Source organism: Heterodontus francisci, unplaced genomic scaffold, assembly GCF_036365525.1.
Source record: "Heterodontus francisci isolate sHetFra1 unplaced genomic scaffold, sHetFra1.hap1 HAP1_SCAFFOLD_56, whole genome shotgun sequence".
NCBI lineage: Eukaryota > Metazoa > Chordata > Chondrichthyes > Heterodontiformes > Heterodontidae > Heterodontus > Heterodontus francisci.
Genome location: NW_027141174.1, coordinates 12,536,179 through 12,562,438, shown reverse-complemented (window position 1 = coordinate 12,562,438; position 26,260 = coordinate 12,536,179).

The following is a 26,260-nucleotide window of genomic DNA, read 5'->3' as shown; positions in this document are numbered from 1 at the left end:
AGTATTTAAATAATGAATTACCATCAGTGAAGAACTGATTCTATTCTGTTTATTCAGTCACTAAGTAAGGAATGGGAACTTTCGACAAATGAAAACGTGGACCTGACAGAAATCAATACAGAGGATCAAGTCCAACAGGAAAATGAACACAATCTGACAACAGAAACTTCGACTCACAGTCTCTCTCGCTAATTGTTCTGGACATTCCAGCACTTTATGATGGTGAATTATTCACACTGCTGCTTTTCTCTCTATGTTTTTCCTTCTACTTATCTCTTTCCCTCGGTTCCGTTCTCTCTGCTCCTTTTCTCCTTCCCTGTCTGTCTGGATTACTCACACCCTGCAAACTTATACTTAATGCTACTTTTCGCACAAGACTTATTCCTAACATTTTGCGCCTATGTTCTGTTCACAAGCCCCAGGCTCAATGATTCTATTTTCAGAGTCAGTTTGTTCAATGGTGAAAACCTTGTGAATAATTTAATGCATCTACAGAACACCCAAGTCTCCACACGTACACCTACACTCTTCACTTCATCGACAATGCCTGAAATAAACAAGATAAAAAGCTTCTTCCAGACAAAACTCACAATTATTGAAATTCCTTCTCCTGGAATTACAAAGTAAACTGTTAGAATGTGGGATTGTTTAATTAATAAAACACGAACATCAGCGCTGCAGCTGATAATCTGCAGGTAAATGGAAAGGCTCTTGATACCAACTGATAGTGTGTAAACCAACAAATCATCACATCAATGCTTTCTATTTTACAATGCAGTCCAGTGACAGTGAAGGCTCCACAGTAAAGAAGAGAAGGAGATGCGAAAGTGTCAGCAGTAAACTCAGTTCAGTAGCCAGACCTCTGAAGCAACGTCAGACACAGACATAGAGAAATACAATTTGATAACAGTGATAACCAATACATACATTGAAATCTCCGTTAAACTGAACCATGTTATTGGGGAGGGAAGACATTGCGCTGTCTCCATTTAACATTGAGACCATGTGATGTCTCACTACCAATCAAAGAAAAAAATTTTCATAAAAATATTCCAGGACCGGTTACATCCACATCATGGAACTGTTAAACGCTCCTGATGATCTGATTTTTGACCCTAACCGAGATTCCGAATTTGAATGCAGTCAATACACAGAATAATCCAATAACAATGTCACAGTTACTGAAACCAATACCATCAAAGACATAATACAACTCCTGCAAGACTGAAAGAATAGACAATGAGGAGTTTCCATCAGCGAACTGCTGGAAAAGAACAGGTGGCTGAGTAACACACACAGTGAGAAATAATACGGAGTGCAGCAGCACAGCTAACATCGATTTACACCATTAACAGGTGAGATACTGGCTTACCAGGAACTCCAATTGCTGTAATTACTGGATAGTAAATTCTTGCTATCTGATATATTACTGGATGTCCCATTTCTGTGAGAAGCAGAGACGTCTGTTAGCCTGGAATCCACAGCTCCAGCAGGCACTCTGAGCTGATCCATTCCAATGTGTCCTGATTTATACAGGGGATAAGTCTCCACTGACACGTTTATACTCCTGATCATTACTATTAGTTACTCTCACCTGAACAAACACATGACATCAGCAGCTTTGAAAGTGATGTAAATAATGTGGTGGATAAAACACAATCATTTCAATGTCAATGACATTTTCTTTGTAAGACCTCTCTCGGGAATAAACCTGAAATCTGTACTCATTCGGGATAGATGCTACAATTATGAGTGGCGTCATGAACATTTTCCATATTATTGTCTTGTTCACTCCTGACGTTTCTGTTGTAAATGTAACTGATCTGTCTGCAGTGGCCACTGAATCCAGGAACAAAAGCGATCCCGTGTTTCTGCCTTTTCCCAGTTAAGATGCGAACTCTGAGTCTCTGATTCAGGACCATGTTCAGGGCTACAAGCTAACAACTACTGTGGGTGATATTAGGTGACAGACACTGTCCACGTCCATTAGGAAGGCAGTCGCAGAGTGATATTATCACAGGGTTAGGAATCTAGACCCCAACCTAATGGTCTGGGGACAGTGGCTCAAATGCCAGCATGACAGCTGTATAAAATGAAGTGAGCTCCCACGCAATGTATAACGCGGAGGGAGCTTCCTCTCGACGTATGAAATGGAGAGAGCACCCATTCCGTGTATAAAATGGAGAGAGCTCCCTCTCCATGTATTAAATGGAGGAAGCTCTCCCGCTATGTCTAAAGTGATGGTGAGGGAGAGAGAGCGAGCAATCGGATTATGGACAGAGAGAAGGAGAGAGAGAGAGAGAGCCAGGGTGAGGGAGAAAGAGAGAGAGAATGATAGAGACAGGATGAAGGAGAGAGAGAGAGAATGATAGAGACAGGATGAAGGAGAGAGTGAGAGAGAGAAAGAGAGAGGCATGATGGGGAAGGTAGACAGAGAGAGACTGGGTGAGGGAGAGACAGAGACACAGTCAGAGTGAGCGAGAGACATGGTGAGGAGGAAAGAGGGAGAAAGAGAAAGACGATGAGGGTGAGAGACAGAGAGAGGGAGAAGAATGGAGACAGAGAGAGGGGGGAAAGAAAGTCAGGCTGAATGAGAGAGAGAGAGAGACGGTGAGGGCGAGAGAGAGACGCACACACATAGTGACGGAGAGGGAGGGAGGGACAGGGTGAGGGGAAAGAAGGAGAAAGAGAAAGACAGGTTGAGAGAGAGAGACACAGAGACAGAGACAGATACAGAGAGACAGAGTGGAGGAGAGAGAGAGGGTGAGAAACAGAAAGAAAGACAGGGTGAGGCAGAGAGAGAGAGAGAGACAGGGTGAGAGAGAGAGATAGAAAGAGACAGGGTGAGAGTGAGAAGTGGAGAAAGAAAAAGTCAGGGTAAGGAAGTGAAAGAGAGAAAGACTGGGTGAGTGAGAGGGAGAGAGAGAGACTGGGAGAGGGCGAAGGAGACAGAGAGAGAGAGACAGGTTGAGGGGTGAGGGAGAGAGAGAGGGTGAGGGAGAGAGGCAGGGGTTGAGCGAGGAAGAGGGAAAGACAGCGTGAGGAAGAGAGAGAAACACGGTGACGGAGAGAGACAGAAAGAGAGAGCGAGAGGGTGAGGGAGACAGAGAGAGACCGAGACGGGCTGAGGGAGAGAGAGAGTCAGATAGGGTAAGGAAGATAGAAAGAGTGAGGCAGGGTGATGCAGCGAGAGAGGATGGGGATACAGAGAGATAGGATGAGGGGAGAGAGAGAGCGAGAGAGAGAGAGTCAGGATGAGGGAGAGAGCTACAGAATGTGAGAGCCAGGGTGAGGAAACGAAAGAGAGGGTGCGAGACAGCGTGAGAGAGCGAGAGAGCGTGACAGGGTGAGGGAGAGAGAGAAAGACTGGCAGGGTGTGGGAGGGAGAGAGAAAAAGCGGGAGGGAGAGCGAGAGAGACAGGGTGAGGGAGAGAGAGAAAGAGTGAGAGGATGTGGGAGAGAGAGAGAGAGAAAGAGAGAGAGAGAGGTTGTGTGTGTGAGAGAGAGGGTGAGGGAGAGGGAGGAAGAGAGAGACACAGGGTGAGGATGATAGAGAGAGAGAAAGAGAGATAAGGGGAGGGAGAGATAGAGTGAAGAAGTGAGAGAAGGTGAGGGGCAGAGCGTGAGAGGGTGAGTGAGAGTGAGAGGGTGGGTGTAGGGGAGCTAGAGAGAGTGGGACATAGTGATGGAGGGAGGGGGTCAGTGTGAGGGAGAGGGACAGAGAGAAAGAAAGAGAGAGAGGGTGGGAAAGAGAGAGAGAGAAAGAGTGACAGGGTGAGGGAGGGAGAGAGAAAAAGAGAGAGGATTTGGGAGGGAGAGAGAGAAAGAGAGAGAGAGGTTGTGTGTGAGAGAGAGAGGGTGAGGGAGAGGGTGGAAGAGAAAAACACAGGGTGAGGATTTTCGAGAGAAAGAGAGATAAGGTGAGGTAGAGAAAGAGTGAAGAATTGAGCGAAGGTGAGTGGCAGAGCGTGAGAGGGTGAGTGAGAGTGAGAGGGAGAGGGTAGGGGTGCTAGAGAGAGTGAGACAAAGTGATAGAGAGAGGGGGCAGTGTGAGGGAGAGAGACAGAGAGGAAGAAAGAGAGAGAGGGTGGGAAAGAGAGAGAGAGAAAGAGAGAAACAGGATGATGAAGCGGGGGAGTTGGGGAGAGACAACGTGAGAGAGAATGAGATAACGGGAGAAACAGTTTGAGGGAGAGAGATAGAGTGAGAGAGATAGGGTGAGGAAGCTGGAGAAAGGAGAGAGACAGGGTGAGGGAGAGAGACAGAGACAGTGTAAGGTTGCTAGAGAGAGAGAGAGAGAGACAGGGTGAGAAACAGAGAGAGAGACAGGGTGAGGGAGAGAGAGAGAGAGGGATAGACAGGGTTAGGGGAAATTTTGCCCCTGTGGGATTGATTGATACTATATGTCCTTATTACAACAGTAAGGTACTGTGCACACTGTAAATATGGACTGAAATTACTGAAATAACAATGTAACTGTTCAATTTTCTGCTGAATCTTATGACTACAGTTATACCTGCCATCCTGTAAGAAAGTAAATTAGTCACGATGCTAGGAAGTCAAAGCGGACCCTGCTAAATTTCATAGCTTGAACTTAGTATGCCCACAAGGGTTAAATAAGTTAAAATATTAAATGGCCAATTCATTTGTACAAGTAAATACTCAACACAAATGGCCATGGAATGTCCTATGTGCTGCATTCCTACTCCGACATCTACTCTGTCCGGACTCCTCATGATTTTGAACACCTATATAAAATCTAATCTCACTTTCTCTTCTCTATGGAGAACAACCCCAGCTTCTCCAATCCATCTGCATAACGGAAATCTCTCATCCCTGGAAACGTTCTCGTGAATCTTTTCTGCACCCTCTCCAAAACCCCCACATCCTTCCTAAAGTACGATGTCCAGAATTTAACACAACACCAGTTGAGGATGAACAAGTGATTTATAAAGTTTCACCATAACCTCCTTGCTTTTATACTCTAAGCCTCTATTTATAAAGCCTGTGATCCCTTATGCCTTTTAACCACTTTCGTAACTACCCCTGCCACCGTCCATTTGTGCACAGATAACCCCAGGTCTCTCTGTCCCTGCACCGAAATTCTTATGTTCTTAGGTTCTCATGACAGAGAGGGACAGGACAGGGAGGCCCAGAAAGAAGGAGTGGGAGAGAGAGCAAACAAACAGGAAGCACGTTTGGGAAAACCACCACCTGCAAGATTCCCTTCAAGTCACACACCATCCTGACTTTGAACTAAATCGGCGTTCCTTCACTGTTACTGAGTCAGAATCCAGGTACTCGCTTGCGAACAACACTGTGGGTCGACCTAACCCACATGGACTGCAGTGGTTCAAGAAGGAGGCTCACCACCAGCTTCTCAAGGGCGATTAGGGATGGGCAATAAATGCTTGCTAAGCCAGTAACACATACATCCAATAAATTAATAAAGAAAATTATAAAATATGACACTGAGTGACTTCAGGAGATATTAGACTAGACGACCAAATACAAGAGGTTGCTTTGAGGGAACATCTTCAAAGAGGAAAGAGAGTTAGTGAGCCGGAGAGGTTTAGGAAATGAATTCAAGAGTTAGGGCCTTGGCAGCTTGAAGGCCCAGTCAACAATGGTGGAACGATTCAAATTGGGAATGCTCAAGAGGCCAGACTGACAGGAGCGCAGATATTGGAGGATTGTGGAGCTGGAGGACATTGAAGAGATAGGGAGGGATCATTTGTGGAAGACAGTTCCAAACTTCTACCACCCTTTGTGTGCAGAAGTGTTAATAAATTTCATCCTTGAAAGGGCTTCAGAGTAATGTTCGATTTTTCGACTGCGCCCTCGTCCGAGTCTCGCCCAACCAGTGAGAATAGTTCCTCTCTATCTACCCCATCCGATTCCAGTATTATCTTGTAAATTGTGATTAATTCACCCCTTACCCTTCGAAATTCCATAGACACAGAGCAAAGCTCCGTCTAAACTGTCCCTTCAAATGCTGCCGAGCGAGTACAGCCTGGAGTTATCTACAGAGTAAATCTCTGTCTTCTCTGGCCTATCAAACACTCCCAGCACAGGTACAGTTTGGGTTAGATACAGAGTAAAGCTTTCTCTTTATATGCCTCTATTTCTCCTGCTCCATCCAGATGGAGAGAGTAACAGTGAGAAAGACAGGGATATATATAACGAGAGAATAATATAGAAAGCGAAGGTTAGAAAGGGGAGAGAGTACCAGAAAGAGGAAAAGATTGGGATGGCGATTGCCATTCAGTGTTCCTGCAAAGCTGTGTGCGGCAGCCTGAAAGGTACCACGCAGGTCCTGTTCTGCGATAAATAATACACGTCTGCAAAGTTTCTTAAAAATTTAAACGGACTGTGCATGAAAAAAATAACTGACCCTGCACAGCAACCAAATGTTCCGGGAATATTGGAGCCAGCTGTGGCTCAGTGGGTAATAATCCTGCTTCTGAGTTATACGTTTGTGGGTTCAGGTCAGAAAACAAAACCTAGGCTGATGCCACGCAACAGAAAATGAGAACAGACCATCGAGACTTGGAAAAGGAAACTTGCATTAAATTTGTGAGCCTCGCATTTTGGAATGTTTCAGTGTTTGAGTAAATTTTTATATTTGCTGAAGATCCCAAACTTGGAGGAGATGCAAAGAGTGAGGATGATACCAATCGATTGCAACAGGACATAGATAAGCGACAGGTTTAGATAGAGGATTTGGATCGGCGTAGGCTTGGAGGGCCGAAGGGCCTGTTCCTGTGCTGTAATTTTCTTTGTTCTTTGTTCTTTGAGCAGAATGGGCAGACAAGTGGCAGATGGAATTTAATACAGAGAAATGTGAGGTGCTGTATTTTGGCAGAAGTGATTGCGAGAGGCGATATAGACTTAATGGCACTGTTCTGGAGAGTGTGCAGGGACAGAAGGGCCTGAGGGTACATGTACATACATCTTTCAAGATGGCACGACATATTGACAGAATGTTCAGCAAAACACGTGGCATCTTAGGCTTCATAAATAGCGGTGTTGGGTACAAAAGCAGGGAAGCTATGCTGAACCTTTATAAAGCTCTAGTTAGGCCATAACTGTGTCACCACACTTTAGGAAGGATGTGAGGGTTCTTCAGGGGCATCAGAGGAGATGGTAGTTCCAGGGATGTGGGATTTTAGCAAAGTGGATTGGAAACAGCTACTTGAATGAAAATGAGTATCAGGGCAGTGAGAGTTATTGAGGATTGAGAACAAATATGTTCAAACAAAGACAAACAGGGTGGGACTCCCAAATTTAGAGCACCTTTGAAGTCAAGGAGAAAACAGGGTAGGATAAGGCACAAAAGGGAAGCGTATGTCAGATACCAAGAGCTCAATACCACAGTAAGCCGAGAGGAGTGAAGAAAGTGCAGGGGTGAAATTAAAAAAGTAAATTAAGAAAGCAAAGAGATGGCTAGAAAAATATTACCAAGTAAAATCAAGGAAATCGCAAAGAGCAAGTGGATAACTAAGGATAGAGTACTACAGACCAAATAGGGAAAGTGTGTTTGGAGGTGGGAGATGTGGGCATGTTTCTTAATGAATATTTTGTGCCTTTATTCATAAAAGATTGGGAACGATGCAGATATTGTAGTTAAAGAGGAGGTGTGTGAAATATTGAATGGGATAGACAGAATGAGAGGGGAAATATTAGATGTTTGGCATCTTTGAAATAGGATAAATGGTCAGGCCTGGATGCATTGGCATCAATTCAGAGAAGGTTCACTGGGCTGATTCCTGGGATGGAGGGTTTGTCTTATCAGGAATGGTTGAACAGGTTGGGACTATACTCATTGGAGTTTAGAAGAATGAGAAGTGATCTTATTGAAACATACAAGATTCTGAGGAGACTTTACATGGTGGATGCTGGGAGGATGTCCCCCCTTGTGACAGAGTCGAGAACTATGGAGCAGAGTTTAAAAATAAAGGGTCTCCCATTTATGACAAAAATGAGGAGGAATTTATTTCTCTCAGTGGGTGGTTTGACTTCGGAATTCTCTTCCCCAGAGAACAGTGGAGGTTGGGCCATTGAATATATTCAAGGCTGAGTGAGACCGATTTATAATCGACAAGGGAGTCAAGAGTTATGGGGCGGGGGTGGGGGGGCAGAGAGGAAAGTGGAGTTAAGGCCACAATCAGATCAGTCATGATCGGATTGAATGGCAGAACAGGCTCGAGGGGCTGAATGGCATACTCCTGCTCCTATTTCTTATGATCTTGTGCATAAAATGGAGAGTGTTCTCTTCACTTTTTAAAACACTTTTATAGCAGATGGCCAGCCCATATGCAATACAAATAGGGACGAGGTCTAGTGCAGACCTAACTAATGCATTGATAACTGTGTAAAAGTTATTGAAAATACAGAATTCTTAATATGCATTCACTGGAACAATTTTAGGCCAGTACGTAGCAAGGCCAACAACAGATGGGTCAGTTTTACACTTAGTTTTGAGGCATAATGAAGGGCCGGTGGAAGGTGATTTAGAAAAGCTGGACTGGGAAAAGCTAATTGAAGGTAAATCAGTGTCAGAGCAGAGAGAGTGAATCATTTCACCTTGGGGCATTTATTATTCCAGATTTAGCTTTTTTTTATTTTCAGTGAAGTTGAAATTCACAAGAGCCCAATACGGAATTTGAGCTCGGGCTTTTTCAGTCATTGGCACAGGTTTTCTGATTACAAACTGCAAAAGACATTCCCCTTCCTCCTGTTGTTGTCTGACTGTATCATATTGCCCCCAATCCTATTCTTTCCTGTGTCTAAGACTGTGATTTCAATCAGACAATGGTAAACCACTTCGCTCTCTCAGGACATCGGCATAAAAACCTTCAGGGACACAATCCACAATCTAATTCACACCCTAATCAAGCAACCAAAATCTTCAACTCCATTCAAACATCCCAATATCCTGTCCCTGCACAGATAACTGACAGTTCCACAATGCAGGAATGTCCGAATGAGAAACCACATTTACCTGGCACAATCCAAGCTCCAAATTGAATCATTAAGATATAGAAAATACCACAGAAATGTGACTTGTTCCTTGCAACAGTGAGACTGAAACATTTCCGGGTGCTATTCAGCCAAGAAGGATTCCGAGAAAAGCCAGAATCGGTATTGAAAGAGAAAGAGAGTGAGTGAAATGGGGAGAGCGAAAGAGAGAGAGAGAGAGACACTGTTAGCTCCTGGATGTGTAAGGTCTCTCTGTTCCTGCACCCATTTTAACATTGTACCATTTAGTGTATTTGTCTCTCCCAGTCTTCCCTCCAAAATCCATCACTTCACATTTCTCAGCATTGAGTTAACCTGCCATGTGTCCGTCCAATTCACCAGACTGCCAATAGCTTCCTGAAATCTGCTACTATTCTATTCCCTCTTGACGACATTTTCAACGTTTTGTGTCATCTGCAAACTCTGAAGTTCTGCTCTGTAAACCGAAGTCACATCATTCATAAACATCAAAAAGAGCAGTGGTGCCAATGTAAACCTCTGGGTGACACCACCCGACACCCTCCACCCAGTCTGAAACAACCGTTCACCACTACTCTCTGTGTTCTGTCTCTTCCCCAATGTCGTAACCCCTCTGTCACTGTCCCTTTAATCACAGGACCGACAATATTGCGAAATAGTCAGGAAAGAGGGGCCGATGCAGGCGTTGTGGTTAAGGGTCAATGAGGAGTGTGAAATATTGGATGTTTTAAACAGAGTAGAATGATACCTGGACTCCAAGGGTTAAGCTAACAGTGATAATCACAAACCAGAGGAAACAGTTTTTAAACGTGATCTCGGACAGTCCGCTGTGAACTCACCAAATCACAGACTGCTCCAGCACAGCAAGAGGCCAGTCACCCATCGTGCCCGTGTGGGCTCAATGAAGTTCTCCCTGGTGCCCTGGACAATGTTTATAACACAACCAAAGTCACTAAAATAAGGCTCTGCTCAATATCATTGCTATTTGTGGAATCTTGCAGTGCACAATTGGATGTACCGCTGTACATCTCTACACAGTCTGAGAAACAACCGTTCACAACTATTCTCTGCTTTCTGTGTCTTGGTCAGTATTAGACACAGAGTAAAGCTCCCTCTGCATTGTCCCCATCAAACACTCACCAGACAGGTATAGTAGAGGGTTAGATACAGAGTAAATCTCCCTCTGCACTGTCCCATAAAACACTCACGGGGCAGGAACAGCACGGGGGTTATATTCAGAGTAAAGATCCCTCTACATTGTCTCCATCAAACACTCCCAGGGCATTTGCAGCAGAGGTTGGATGCAAAGTAACGTTCCAACCACCAATGCCAGCCTCACTCTTCCTCTTTCTCTTTCTCCTCATCTCTCACTACCTGCGCTCTTTCTCCCTCTTCTCATCCGCAGAGCAAGACGTAGAGATTGAGATAGTGTACAGAGGGAGATAGATTTAAAGAGAGAAAAGGGGAGAGATAGACTTGGAAAGTGAGTAATAGAGAGAAGAAATTGGGTTTCAGAGAGTGCAAGAGGGGATGAGAGAGATAAAGGTGGAGAGAGATTACTAAGGCAGAGATTACCAGAGATTACCTCTCTCTTCGTGCCTATCATTCTTTTCCTATTTGTTACCCTCTCCATCTGTGTTCTCCCTCTACCTCGATGTTTCATACTCCATGTCTCTCTCTCGTATGTCTTGTCTACTGCAGTGAAGGATTACATCAAATTGTTATGATTGCTTTTTCAATCTAACCGAACAATCTCTCTGTCTGGGAACAGAGGGACCTTGGACTAAATGTCCACTGATTCCTGAGGTAATAGGACAGGTGGATTTTGTCTTCTGACGTTGTCTTTTCTCCATTTCTTTGACTTTCTGTCTTTTCACGGCTTCTCTGACTTTATCTTTTCTCTATTTCTCTTTCTCTTTCTACCTTTTCTCTCTTTTTCTCTCTCTTTCTTTGTTTCTTTCCATCGGCTCTCTTTCTAACATTACTCTTTCTTTTTCTCTCTCTTTCTTTGTCTCTTTCTATTTGTTCTCTCTTTTTCTCTCTCCTTCTTTGCCTCTTTCTATCTTGTCTCTATTTCGTTGCCTCTTTCTTTCTTTTCTCTCTTTATTTGTCTCTTTCTGTCTTCTCTCTTTCTCTCCTTTCTCGCTCTTTATCTATCTTTCCGACTTTTTCTTTTTCGCGTTCTATTCCTAACTCTATCACCCCCCGCAATTTATTCCCCCCGCAATTTATCTCCCCTCAAATTTCCCCCCCCCGCAATTTATTCCACCCCCCGCAATTCCCCCCCGCAATTTCCCCTTTCAATTTATGCACTCACGCAATTTATACCCCCCAGTAATTTATAAACCACAGCAATTTATATTCCCCCCGCAATTTATATTTCCCCCTCAATTTCACCCCCCCGCAATTTATACCCCCCAATTTATACCCCTGCAATTTATACACCAGCAATTTATACCGCCACAAAATATCCCCCACGCAAATTTCCGCACCACACAAAATTTCCCCCCCCATATATTTCCTCACATCACAAAATTTCACCCCCCCAGGAAATTTTTACCCCTTCAAAATTTCCCCCTGTGCAAACTTTTTACCGCACAAAATGTCCCCCCTCCGCAAAATTTTCCCCTGCAAACTTGCCCCCCTGCAAATTTTTTATCCCACAACATTTCCTCGTCCCGGAATTTTTCTGCCGCAAAAGTTCCCTGGCAAATTTCCCCCACGCAATATTTGCCCCTTGCAAATTTCCCATTGCAAATGTTTTTCTTCACTGCCAATTTCCACCCCCGCCGCAAATTTTCTGCCCTGCAATTTTATCCACCACATAAACGTTTTTCCCTGCAATATGTTTCCCTCCTGGTAACCGTCCCTCCCTTGTCCAGACACTCCCCCACTAAATAATCCTTGTCTGCAGACCGCTGTATTATATCCTCTGTTAACTGACCCCCATCTAATACCTTCACGATGAAAATACTCCCATTTAATTATCCCCTCTCTCCTGTTACAATTCAACCCATATTAATGCCCCCCTGTTAAAAGACAACCCATCTAAATACTCCCACCGAGGAACAGACTCACATCGAAATGGCCCCTGGGAACAGACTCCCTTCTGAATACCCCCCAGGACCTGGCTCCCATCTCAATAACCCCCTGGGAACAGGCTCCCATGTAAATACCCCCCAGGGAACATGCTCCCATCCAAAATAAACCCAGGAACAGGCTTCCATCTAAATACCTCCCGGGAACAGACACCCAGCTAAATAAAACCTGTTAAAATACACCCATCTAAATACCACCCGTGAATAGACCCCCATCTAAATACCCCCCGGGGAACAGTCACCCATCTGAATACCTCCCCCCCCCACACGGTAACAGATTCCCACCTAAATATTACCCCCAAGGAACAGATTCTCACCTGAATACCTCCACCCTCTCCCCCCCCCCCCACGGTAACAGAGTTCCATTTAAATATTCCCCCCCCAGGAACAGACTCCCATCTAATTACCCCCTGGCAGCAGACTCCTATCTAAATACGCCCCCCCCCGGGAACAGGCTCCCATTTAATTACCCCCCGGGAACAGGCTTCCATCTCAATACCACTGGGAGCAGACTACCATGAAATTACCCACCGATCCCCCACCCCGCTAATAGGCTCCCAACTAAATACACACTGGGAACAGGCTCCCATGTCGTACCACCCGCCCCCAACCCCGCCCGGTACTATACTCCCATCTAAATACTCCCCCGAGGTACAGCCTGCCATCTAAATACCCCCTGGGAGCAGACGCTGATGTAATTACCCCGCCCCCACGGGAACAACTCCCACCTAAATACCGCCCCCCGGGGACAGACTCCCATCTAAATACCCTGGGAACAGACTCCCAGCTAATTACACACTGTTAAAAGACCCCCACCTAAATACCCACCATGAACATACTCCCATTTAAATACCCTCCATGAACAGAATCCCATCTAAATACCCCCTTGGAACAGTCTCATATCTAAATATCTCCCCAGCCCGGGAACAGGCTCCCATCTAATTACCCACCCGGGAACAGGCTCTCTCCTAAATACCCCACCGTGAACAGACTCCCATCTAAATATCCCCCCTCCTGTTAAAAGACAACACATCAAAATACTGCCCGCCCCCCCAGGAACAGACTCCCATCTAAATAACCTCTGGGAGCAGACTCCCATCTAAATACCTCGCCCAGGGAACAGGCTCCCATCTAAATACCCTCTGTTAATAGACCCCCATCTAAGTATCCACAGTGAACTGACTCCCATCAAATACCCCAGGAACAGACCCCAATCTAAATACCCCCCACCCCCCGGCACAGATTCCCATCTAAATTCCCCCCGGGAACAGATTCCCATCTAAATACACCCTGTTAAAATACCCCCATCCAAATAACCCCTGTTAAAAGACCCCCCTCTAAATACCTCCCATGAACAGACTCCCATCTAATTCACCCCTGGGGAACAGGCTCCCATATAAATACGCCGTGGGAGCGAACTCCCATCTAACTGCCCCCTGGGAACAGTCTCCCTTCTAAATACCCCCCCCAGGAACAGACTCCCGTCTATATACCACCCCCCGTTAAAACACAACCCATCTAATTACTCTCCGCCACCCCACCCCCCCCCCCCCCCGCAGTAGAGACTCCCATCTAAATACCCCCTGGGAGCATATTGCCATCTAAATACCCCCCCACCGGGAAAAAAACTCACAGCTAAATACCCCCTGTTAAAAGACCCCCATCCAAAAAACTCCACCCCCCAGGAATAGGCGCCCACCTAAATACTCCCTGTTAAAATACCCCCATCTAAATACCCCCAGTGAACAGACTCCCATCTAAATTCCCCCCGAGTGCAGACTCCCATCTAAATACCCATCTGTGAACAGACTCCCGTCTAAATACCCACTTGTTAAAAGATCCCAATCTAAATACACCCCGGAAACATGTTCCCAGCTAAATACTCCACTGTTAAAAGACCCCCCATCTAAATACTCCCTGGGAACAGGCCCACATCTAAATACCCCCCGGAACAGACTCCCAGCTGAATACCCCCTGTTGAAAGACCCCCGTCTAACCCCCACCCCACCCAGGAACAGGCTCCCATCTAAATAACCCGCTGGGATCAAACTCCCAGCTAAATACCCCCTGTTAAAAGACCCCCATCCAAATAACGTACACCCCCTAGGAACAGGCTCCCATCTAAATTCCCCCTGTTAAAATACCCCCAGCTAAATACGCCCAGTGAATGGAGTCCCATCCAAATTCCCCCCGGGAGCTAACTCCCATTTAAATACCCCCCTATTAAAAGACCCCCATCCAAATATCCCCCGGGAACAGGGTCCCATCTAAATACACACCCCACCCCCGGGAACAGACCCCAATCTGATACCCCCTGCTAACTGACCCCAATCTAATTTTCCCCCTGCCCTCCCACTATAAAAACTCCCCCTTTCTAAATACCCTTCCTGTCCTGTAAATGCCTCCCCTCTACTAATTTCCACCCTGCATCATCTCCCCCGTGAACAGGCACCCCCCGCCAGCCTCCCTGTGTAACTCCCATCCCAGTCAACACTCCCCCGTCCGCCCCCCGTGTATTACCAACCTCCATCATTTTCCTGGGTTTGGCTCCATCTTCCGACAGTCTTTAATTCACTTTAATTCCTGGTCTGGATCAGCCACTGGAATTCCATCAACGGGCTCCCAGGGCCCTGGCACATTTAACTTGTGTATAGCCAACAGCAGGGCCGGGCAAAGAGCAATGACGCCGTCCCCCACCCCCCAGAGGCTAACAGCATTCTGAGCATTTAATGCACAGTAAGATCCCAGCACAGCCACATCCCTCTCTGTGGAAAGGTGTTTCAACTCTTCTCCCCATCAGCTTCAGGGAATCAAACAGAGCGAGACACACACACACAGACACACACTGACTGGCACAGGGACGGGAGGAGGTCATTCAGCTCTTTGATCCTGTCCCATCCATGTTAGATCATGGCTGACTTGTCCCTTCCTACATTGAGCCACAAGGAGACAGGCAGAGACAGTCGGGGAGCAGATGCACAGAGAGGCAAAGAAACACTGGGCTGGACTTGGACATATTGCCAATGGTGCAAACCAGGGTGGAGGGCAGGAGGGTGGTTGTGAATCGGCTGCCCATTCAGCATCTCTCCCCTGTTTTTACATCAATGGGAGCAAAACTGGGGAGAGATGGAAAGCAGGATCCCGGTTCACAACCACCCTGTACAACACCAAGGCAGCGAGTTCAAATCCAACCCCAGACCGAGGGACCAAGACACAGAAAACAAATCCCGGGATTCGGAAAGAACAGAGAGAGAGATAAATAAATGGAAAGGGAGATGGTGAATGACATGCAGGGAGTCCGAAACCAGTGAGAGAGAAACTGACAAGAGAGCTCTGAAATACCGAGAAGGGCAGAGACAGAGACAGTGAGAGGGTGAGAAATGGAGACATACACAGAGAGATGTAGATATGGAAAAAGATTCCAGACAAAGCGAGAGATGCAGCGACAGAAAGACGTGGAGGAGCAGTGATACAAAGTAAGATGTGTTTACCGAATAGAGGGGGGTGTCCCGGGAAAGGGGGAAGGGGAAATGCAAAGATAACCTTGCAGGAAAGGAAGAGCAGAGATGGAAAGATTCGGGGATTTGGACGAGAGTGAGAGAAGAAATGGATGTAGTGTTTGGAGTCTTTTCTTTTTTTTTTCTTTTGGGCCTCCTTATCTCGAGAGACAATGGATACGCGCCTGGAGGTGGTCAGTGGTTTGTGAAGCAGCGCCTGGAGTGGCTATAAAGGCCAATTCTGGAGTGACAGGCTCTTCCACAGGTGCTGCAGAGAAATTTGTTTGTTGGGGCTGTTGCACAGTTGGCTCTCCCCTTGCGCCTCTGTCTTTTTTCCTGCCAACTACTAAGTCTCTTCGACTCGCCACAATTTAGACCTGTCTTTATGGCTGCCCGCCAGCTCTGGCGAATGCTGGCAACTGACTCCCACGACTTGTGATCAATGTCACACGATTTCATGTCGCGTTTGCAGACGTCTTTATAACGGAGACATGGACGGCCGGTGGGTCTGATACCAGTGGCGAGCTCGCTGTACAATGTGTCTTTGGGGATCCTGCCATCTTCCATGCGGCTCACATGGCCAAGCCATCTCAAGCGCCGCTGACTCAGTAGTGTGTATAAGCTGGGGATGTTGGCCGCTTCAAGGACTTCTGTGTTGGAGATATAGTCCTGCCACCTGATGCCAAGTATTCTCCGAAGGCAGCGAAGATGGAATGAATTGAGACGTCGCTCTTGGCTGGCATACGTTGTCCAGGCCTCGCTGCCGTAGAGCAAGGTACTGAGGACACAGGCCTGATACACTCGGACTTTTGTGTTCCGTGTCAGTGCGCCATTTTCCCACACTCTCTTGGCCAGTCTGAACATAGCAGTGGAAGCCTTACCCATGCGCTTGTTGATTTCTGCATCTAGAGACAGGTTACTGGTGATAGTTGAGCCTAGGTAGGTGAACTCTTGAACCACTTCCAGAGCGTGGTCGCCAATATTGATGGATGGAGCATTTCTGACATCCTGCCCCATGATGTTCGTTTTCTTGAGGCTGATGGTTAGGCCAAATTCATTGCAGGCAGACGCAAACCTGTCGATGAGACTCTGCAGGCATTCTTCAGTGTGAGATGTTAAAGCAGCATCGTCAGCAAAGAGGAGTTCTCTGATGAGGACTTTCCGTACTTTGGACTTCGCTCTTAGACGGGCAAGGTTGAACAACCTGCCCCCTGATCTTGTGTGGAGGAAAATTCCTTCTTCAGAGGATTTGGAGTAGATTACAGAGATAGGGAGGGCTTTAGGGGGCTGCAGGATCTTACAGAAATTGGTAGGATTGTCGGGGCTTCAGGAAGTTGCAGAGATATGGAGAGTGTCGGGGTTGGAAGAGTTTTCAGAGATATAGAGAGTTGTAGGATCTTGAGGGAATTCCAGAGCTCAGGGTCTCAGCAACTTACAGAGATAGGGACTGTTTCAGGGTTGGAGGAGATTACAGACATAGGGACCGCTGTGGAAGTGGACCAGAATACAGAGATAGGGAGGGTTATAGTAGTGGAGGAGATTACAGACATAGGGAGGGTAGTAGGAGCGAAGGAGTTTACAGAGATACGAAGGGCAGTAGCGCAGGTTTTGATTAAAGATTTCTCAGATATGAAAGGAATTATTAAGAATTGTGTGGACATTAGCCTTTTTCCTGCAGTTGTTAGATTCAAGGGCAGACCTTTACAGTCGAAGGCAGGCCATTGATGATGGAAGATAGGAAACAGTGCATCACATTGAGAATATTGCTTGTGTGGAACTCCTTCCCATGAAAATAAACATCAGGAAATACTGGAGTTTAATGAATAATTTTAAACCTGCGGTGGATAGATTTTTTTTCTCGCCAAGTGGATTGAGGAATATGAACTCAGGTTGATTATGGAGTTCAGATTCAGATCTGCTATGATGTCACTAAATGGCAGTTCAAACTTGAGGGCTGAATGGCCTCCAGCTAATTATTTGTATACCAAGAGTAGGAACACTAAACTGAGCAGATTATATCCCGTTATTTTGTGCAAGGAATGATGAACAATCATTTTTTTGGATGTACTTGCAGCCTCACTGTAGATTTTTCTGCGACCTACGATTATCAAATTAACACCAACATCCTCTCCTCCTTATGTCCCCTCATTCTCTTCTCCGCAACATCTTTTCCACAAGAAGTCAGTTCCTACTGCCACAGGACTCACACTGGATTGTGTGTGTGTGTGTGTGTGTGTGGGGGGGGGGGGGGGTTGTGTGCGTGTGTATTTATGTGTGTGTGTGTATATGTATGTGAGTGTTTGTGTGTGTGAATGTGCGTGTGCTTTGATTTTATACTTTAATGGGCTGTGGGCGTGGCTAGCTAGGCCAGCAATTATTGCCCGTGTCGAATTTTTCGTGAGAATGACATGGTGAGTTTTAGTTAGTATGTGTGTGTGAGTGTGTGTGTGTTTGAGATGGTGTTTATGAATGTGACTGCGCGTTTGTACTTGTGCGTATGTCACATTGAGCGGAGTTTGGGTTTAATGTGTTCACCCATGTGGCTCCTAAAAATGTTATGAGTTTAAAAACTTTCAGTTTTATTTCATTCATTGGGAATGGTTAGTATTTTAATCAGGTCCATTTGAAGTTCATTTGTTTTTTTTTGTCTTTGCCTCTTGCAAAGATGGCGGCCGCTGACGGACATCAGGACAGGCCACGGCCGTTATTCTTGGCAAAGAGAATCCGGGAAGAGACAGCAATGCGCCAAAATTATCCGGCTTCTCCAACAGCGCCGGAAGGAATTTGTGGCTTTCTAGCTGCAGCAAGCAGTTTGTTTTATTTGTTTAAAATAGTTATGAAAGAAAATATGTTTCGTTTCTTTCTGGCAATTCCTTGGATTCCCTCATCCAAGTGGCCCAGTCTTCACCTGAGAAAAAAAAGACAGAGCTTGGTGGCATGCTATTCTATCATGGAAGGCTGTACAACTGAGCCAGATCCTGGAACTCACTCAATCGCAGCAACTGTGGGAGCTCCATTGCCAGTGGGAACAGCAGCTAGTTCAAGACAGAAGGACGGGCATCATCTTCTCAAGGGACAATTAAGGATCAGCAATTAATGCTGGCGTTGCTAATGGGAAGAACATGCTGTGAATCAATCTGCACAGAAAATATTTTGGAAACAGATTTGTTCTTTCATAGAGTGGCAAATCACACTGCAGTATGTACTTATGATCTGTGAGTAAGTAAGTGTGGTTTATGAATGGGTTAATGTGCGATCTCAATCTAATAGTGCCACTGAATGTGAGCCGGTAGGTGAATAATGTCCATATTCTCCATTGTCTCAGCTCATCTGTGGTGGAAACCATCAACCATGCCTTTGTTATCTAAAACTTGATAAATCAAATACTCTCCTTACTGGCCTCCCTATTTCCACTCTACATATAGTTCAGTAATTCCAAATCCCTGCTGTCCCACCTCTTAACTCGGATGAGGTCCCGTTCACCCATCCCCCTCGTGTTTGCTGACCGACATTCGAACCTGGTCCAACAACATGATTTTTTAAAAAGAAATATTCATCCTTGTGTTCAGATCCTTCCATGACCTCATCCCCATCTCTGTAACCTCGTCAGGCTCCACACCTCTCCCGATGTCTGCATATCCTACACAAGCGCCAGCAATATTCCCCAACTGTTTCACCTCCTGCAACCCCTATTTCTGTCGCTATTGCTGAAACCTCTTCCAGCCCTACAACCCGCCCTATCCCTGTATCCCCCTCCAGCCCTGAAACTCACCCTATCTGCGCAACCACCTCGAGCCAGTACAACGCCCCTTACCTCGGTAAAATCCTCCAACACTCCAGCCCGTCCAATCTCTCTAACTTCCTCAAGCCCCTACAATCCTCCCTATCCCTTTAATATTTACAAACCCTACAACTGTCCCAATCTCTGTTTCCTAATCGAGCCCATCACCCCGCCTATCTGGAGAGAGAGAGGGGGAGAGAGAGAGAGAGATCTGCTGTTACCATGGCCACCAGGTAGCGAGTTGTGCAGGTGGAGAGGCCGTATTTTCCCCGAGCCAGGATCACAATCGCCACTAAATTAACTGGAAGAGAGACAAGGGAATAATGACTGAAAATTAATGATTAACATTTTACAGACAGTAAGGGCAGGACTTTATCACCTCAGATAGGTGAGTTGCTGGCGTGTTGGAGGTTAAAATTTTAAAAATCTCAACTCCAAGCACAACCCACTCTGACCCGTCCATTTCTGGTTTTAATGAAGCTGTGACAGGGGACGGGCAGACCCACGTTCCAAGGAGGCAGGGTGGCAATTGGAATACTTTACTTATGCTGGAAATTTCTGATTTTATGTGTTTGACAGGTTTAACTCTGGCCGGCCCGCTTTCCCTGCTATCATAGGGAACATAGGGAACCCCATGTGCAAAGAAAGCCGGGTTTGGCCATTCTAACCGACCCCCACCAGAACTGGACCCTGAACCGCAAGTTTAGACCCGCCCTTCCAGGATCAGAATTCCCTCAAGGATTGGAACCCTCTCTCTTGATCAGACCATACGTCGTATATAACATACTCTCCACGACCCATTCTTCCCTGGCCTGAGATCACACTTCAGGATAGGAGTCCCCTCCCCTGCTTTCAGGATTGACAACCGAGTGATCGGAAATTTCAAGACTCTTCCTCGCTCTAGAGTTAACCTTTGGAGACCCCAATGTCAGGCAGCTCCTCCCGTACCCCGGGGTCAGTATTTGAACAACCCTGGTCCGAAGATCAGGTCTAGACTCCTTCCTGCCCAATTGGAAGCAAAGCCTGTTAGTGTGACATCAGGCGGTGTACCTGTCAAGGATTAAAAATTTAGGGTATGCAGTTAAAACTCTAGAACACCTATCCTCACCTGTGACATTCACTCTTTAATATCTATACCAAAGTAAAAACAAAATATTTACACTGCTGTAAATCTGATTGAAAATAGGACAATATTGAAGAGGAATATGTGTTGTAGTGCCAGTAAGCTAGTAATCAGGAGGAACAGGCTAATGCCCCGGGGACACGTATACAAATCCCACCATGGCAGTTAGTTGAATTCAGATTCAATTTAATTAATACAGTCAGCAAATCAACAAAAATCAGGAATTGAAGGTTAGTCTCAGTAATGGTGACACCAGCATTTTTATTGTCAAAAATTATCTGCTTCACTAATGTCCTGTCGGGAAGGAAATCTGCCATCCTTACTTGTCCTGGACTACAGATGACTCCAGTCCAAGCGCAATCTAGTTGACTCTTAGCTTCCCTCTGAACTGATCTGGCAAACAACTCAGTTGTCAAGGGAAATAAGGGATGGCCAATCAATGCTGGCCTTACCAGCAGCACACTCATCCCGTGGAAGAATTAAAGAAAACACTCAGCAGGGCAAACAACATCTGTGGATACAGCAAGGGAGTTAACGATTCAATCTGATAGGTTTTCTCCAGTACTGGCCGATATTAGAGATTAACAGTTTTAAAGCAATGATCGAGTCTGTGAAAAGTCGGGTTTGGGAGCGGAAAGAACAACGGGGAAGGTCAGTGATCAGTTGGAGGGCAGGAATGATACAATGGCAAAAAAACATATGGCGAATGGGACAAAGGAAAAGGAAAGGATTAAAACGTGGGTGGCTTAAATGGTTACAGCAGATTACAGGAAGAGGGAGGAACCTCGAAAATCTGGCAAAGACGAGCCAGAAAAAGTGACTCAGAATGGTGGATAAACCCAGCAGCTGTTTATTGATAGAGAATCCCTACATCGCCTTCACTCTGACTGACTCTGGTGTAACCATCCCTCAATAACAGTACAGGCTGTCCGAGAACGTGTTTATTATCTGAATATTTTAATCTCAGTGTTGAACTCGAGATGCGATAAAACACCTATTCGAACTTGAGCTGCAGTGGAAGAGGATGGGGGGCGGTGGCGGGGGGGGTGGGGTGGGGGTCAGCTGTCGAGAGGTCAGAGTGGAGGAGGGTGTAGAATTAAAGTGATAAGTGACTGGAAGCTCAGGGATACACTTGCAGACTGAACGGAGTAGTCATGCAATGCAATCATCCAATCTGCATTGGCTCCTGTCCCAATGTCCAGTAGATTTCACCATGCGTACTGAATACTATTACTAAATGGTAAATAGTACAGCACATTATTTCACCGGGAAGGATTGTGTGGGGCCCTGGATACCTCTTGCATGGGAATGTGACAGGAAAAATCAGCTGATATTGAGGAGTGGACCAGGGTGCAGGGAACAGGGTGGTAGAAGGGGAGCCAAATATATGTTTAGTGCTGGACTTAACCGGATATGGTGGAAATGTTGGAGGATGGTGTGTTCATTGCGGAGGCGAGTGGGGAGGAAAGTGAGGGCAAGGGGAGCATTATGATGGCTTTGGCTGGGAGGGGAATGGGTGAAGGCAGTAACACGGAAAATAGGATAAACATGATGAATGGTCCTATTAACCACAGTGGAGGGTAATCCTTGGATGACGAATAATGACGACATTTCTGAAGCACTGGTGTGAAAGGTAACATCCTCGGAACAGATGGAATAGAGATCGAGAAATTGGGAGAATGGCACAGAGTCTTTCTCGGAAGTGGGATGGGAGCAAAGGTAATCAAGGTAGCTGTGGGAGTTAGTGGGATTATTGTAGATATTCGTGGATAGGCAATCCATGAAATAGAGGCAGTATGGTCGAGGACGGAAAGGGAAGTGTCAGAGACGGCTATGAGAAGCCCAGGGACGGATGGGATTGTGAGAAAAATTTGCGGAAATGTTCCAGTTCAAGGCAAAGGAAGTAAAAAGGCAGGAGTACAGTCAGCAAACTAACGGGAAAAATGTGAAGGAAGGGAACAAAGAATGCTCGCCATATTCTAAGCAAATGAAGCACAGCTTAACACTTAAAGTCTTCCAGAGACATTATTTGAGTGTGTAATTTCCCATTGTTTACACCCGAGGTCCACACACCATTAATTTACGACAGAGTTCCTGCACAGGGGTCAGGATCACAAAACGGGGTTGGTTTTGATTCCCATGCCAGAGTCACTGACAACGAGTGGAGTCCCAGTGGAAATGGTGAGCGAATGACACAAAACCAATCAATTTCAAATGGGACCCTCGGAATCTACCAGCAAAAGATGCTGGAAGGAAACGAGGTGGGAATCGGGCTCATTGTGCTGGAGCCTGTTCTCCTCCCGAGATCGGGTTTCATTGCGCGGGTTTGGAGAATCCAGGCAGAATCAGAATTGCAGGGTCTGATTCTCCCGGGAGCTGGATAGGCCAAATGATGCCTTCACACCCAGGGGCCAACTGAGGTCCTTGAGTGGCCTATTAACGGGGCTACAGCTTCACAGGACTGCAACTAATATCCTCACAGGGAGATTGGGCAGCGCTGCTGGGGAGTGTTTAAACAATCTTGTCAGTGGGATGGGAACCGGAGGCATAGCTCAAATTGGAAGAAACTAGAGCTTAAAACATGATGTAGAAAAGTAGACAACAGAGCATTAGAAGGTAGGCGAAACAAAGGCAAGCCTCAACTAGTTTTTGAATGCAGAATAATATTAAGAAACCAAGGTTCAGGGCACACTACCTGAATGCTAGCAGCATTCGAAAGAAGGTAGGTTATTTAAAGGCACAGATAGAGATAAATGGGTATGATCGCATTGTCATTAGTGGCTATCTTGTGACCAAGACCGGGGACTGAAGATTCAAAGAGATTCAACATTTGGAAAGGAAAGGAAAGCAGGCAAAGGAGGTGGTTTTGCGCTGATAATATGGGATGGGATTAGTATATTAGTAAGGGATGATCTCAGATCGTAAAAACAAAATGTGATGTTTGGGTGGAGCTGCGAAACAGAAAGGGGCAGCAAACATTGGTAGAAGTTGCTTATAGACCAACAGGCAGTCGTGACAGTGTGGGTCAAGGTGTTAATCAGGAGATTAGAAATATGTAGCATGGGTAATGCAGTGATCATGGGTGACTTCAATCTGCAGATAGACAGGGTTAATCTAATGAACACTAATGCTGTCGTTGGACTGTTAGGAATGGTTTTCTAGAGCAATATGTTGTGGAACAAACCAGAGAACAGGCTATTTTAGATCTAGTATTAGGTAACCATAAAGGGCTAATTAATAATTTTGTTGGTAAAAATGCTTCCACGATGAATGACCATATATGAAAGAATTTTACGTTATGTTTGAAAGTGAGTTAGTTCAACTTGAAGCCAGGGTGTTAATTTTGAACAAAGGAAATTATGAAGCTATGAGGGGCAAATTGGCTGCCGTGGTTTGGGAAAATACATTAAAAGGTCTGACAGTACAAACGCAATGGATAGTCTTCAAAGAAATATTTCATAGTTTATAGCAACCGTATATTCCTTCAAGGTTCAAAAAAAAACAAATGTAAAGGCAGTCAACAGTGGCTAACAAAGGAAGTTAATGGTTGTATAAGATTAAACTAAAATGCTTGTAAAGTTGCCAGAAATAGTAGTCAACCAGTGGGATGGGAAGATTTGAGAATACATAAAAGTAGGAACAAAAACTAATAAAGAGAGACGGAATCGAATATGAATATAATAGTCAAAAAACAAACAAAGTAATGCACTGCAAAAGCTTCTATATCCATAAAAAGGATGTGGGTCCATTGCAGGCCGTGTCAGCCACATTTATCATTGGAACAAAGAAATTGCAGAGAAGCTAAATGATTTCTTTGTGCCTTTCTTCACTGAGGAAGATATAAGAAATTTCCCAAAATTAGAGATCCAAGGGACTCGGGAGAAATGGAATATGATGGAAATTAGTGTGAGTATGACGGCTGTATTGCAGAAATGAATGGGGCTGAAGGTTCCTGCATATTTGAAGGTCGCAAATGTCACAACACTATTTTCGAAGGGAGGGAGACAGAAAACAGGGAACTACAGACCTGTTAGCCTTACATCAGTAGTTAGGGAAAATATAAAAATCTATTGTACAGGATGTGATAAATGGAGACTCGGATAATAATTATCTGATTGGGCATGGTCAACATGGTTTCATGAATGGGAAATCATGTTTGATGAGCCGGTTGGAGCTTTTTGAACAATTTATCAGCAGAATTGAGAAATGGGAGTAGGTGGACCTGGTATACTTGAATTTTCCGAAGGCTTTTGTAAACGTTACCCACAGCAGATTGATAGCAACATTAAAGCACGTGGAATAGGAGGCAATATATTGACATGGATTAAGGATTAGTTAACAGGCTGAAAACAGAGTCGGAATAAACGTGTCATTGGCATTGGCAGGCTCCCATTGGCAGGCTGCAAATAGTGAAGTACCATCGGGATCAGTACTCGGGCTCCAGCTGTTCACAATGAATCTTAATGATTTGGATGTGGGGGCCAAATGTAATATTTTCAAGTGGGTGGATGACACAAAACTAGGTGTGAATATGCTTTGAGAGGAATATGCTAATTGGCTTGAAGGGGATTTGATCCGACCTGCAGAGTGGGCAAGAAATTGGCAGATAGAATATAATGTGGAAAACTGTGACGTTCTCCATTTTGGCAGGAGCAGCAGATGTGCAGAGTTTATCTTCAATGGCAACAGATTAGAAAGTGCAGACGTACAAAGGGACCACCATATGTTTGTCAATAAGTCACTGAAAGCTAACATGCAGATGCATCACGCAATTAAGAAGGCTAATTGCATTTTCGCCTTTATCACAAGAGGATTTGAGTGCAGGAATAGTGAAGTCTTGCTTCAATTGTATGGAACCTTGGTTAGACAGCACCAATATTATTGTGTGCAGTTTGGTCCACTTATCCGAGGAAGGATCATATTGCCATAGGGGGAGTGCAACGAAGGTTCACCAGACTTGTTCCCAGGATGGCGGGACTGTCCTATGAAGAGTAATTGCAGAAACTGGGCGAGTATTCTCTCGAGTTTCGAAGAATGAGAGGTGATCTCATTCAAACCTAAAAAAAAACATAAAGGGACAGCCAGGGTAGTTGCAAGTAATGTTTTTTTTCCCCGGGGTGGGGATTCTAGAACCAGGAGACACCATTTCAAAATAAGAAGGACATCATTTAGGAGATAGATGAGTCGAAATTCCTTTACTCAGAAGGTTGTGAATCTTTGGAATTTCCTGCCTTGGAGGGTTGTGGAACCTTGGTCATTGAGTATGTTTAAAGCAGAAATTGTGGGATTTCGAAATACGAATGACATAAGGAGATATAGGGATAGTGTGTAAAAAAGGCGTTGAAGTGCATTATCTGCCATGATCGTACTGAATGGTGGGGAAGGCTCGAAGGGCCGAATGGCCTACTGCTGCTCTTCTGTTTCTCGTACCGGTAGTGGCCACCGCTCCCGGTGGTGCTGCCGTTACTTCTGAGCTGCCAGCCCTGTGATTATGCAACCCACGGCCCTATAAAGCCTTTAATGGGATGGGGATCCCGTCTCGTTAAACTTTACACTAAAAGGCAGGAGGGTCGGTCCTGGGGGCGGCGGCGGGGGAGCGGGAGGAGTGAGGGGTGACATTTCAGGCCGACTCCGGGAATCCTACCTCCTGCACAGGACCCAGCCCATCGCGTCTGTCAGGAATGATCCCATCCACTGAGTTTAAGGACAGCTCGCATTTACTGGGCTTCGGACCAGACAGGACAAACTGACATGGACAAAC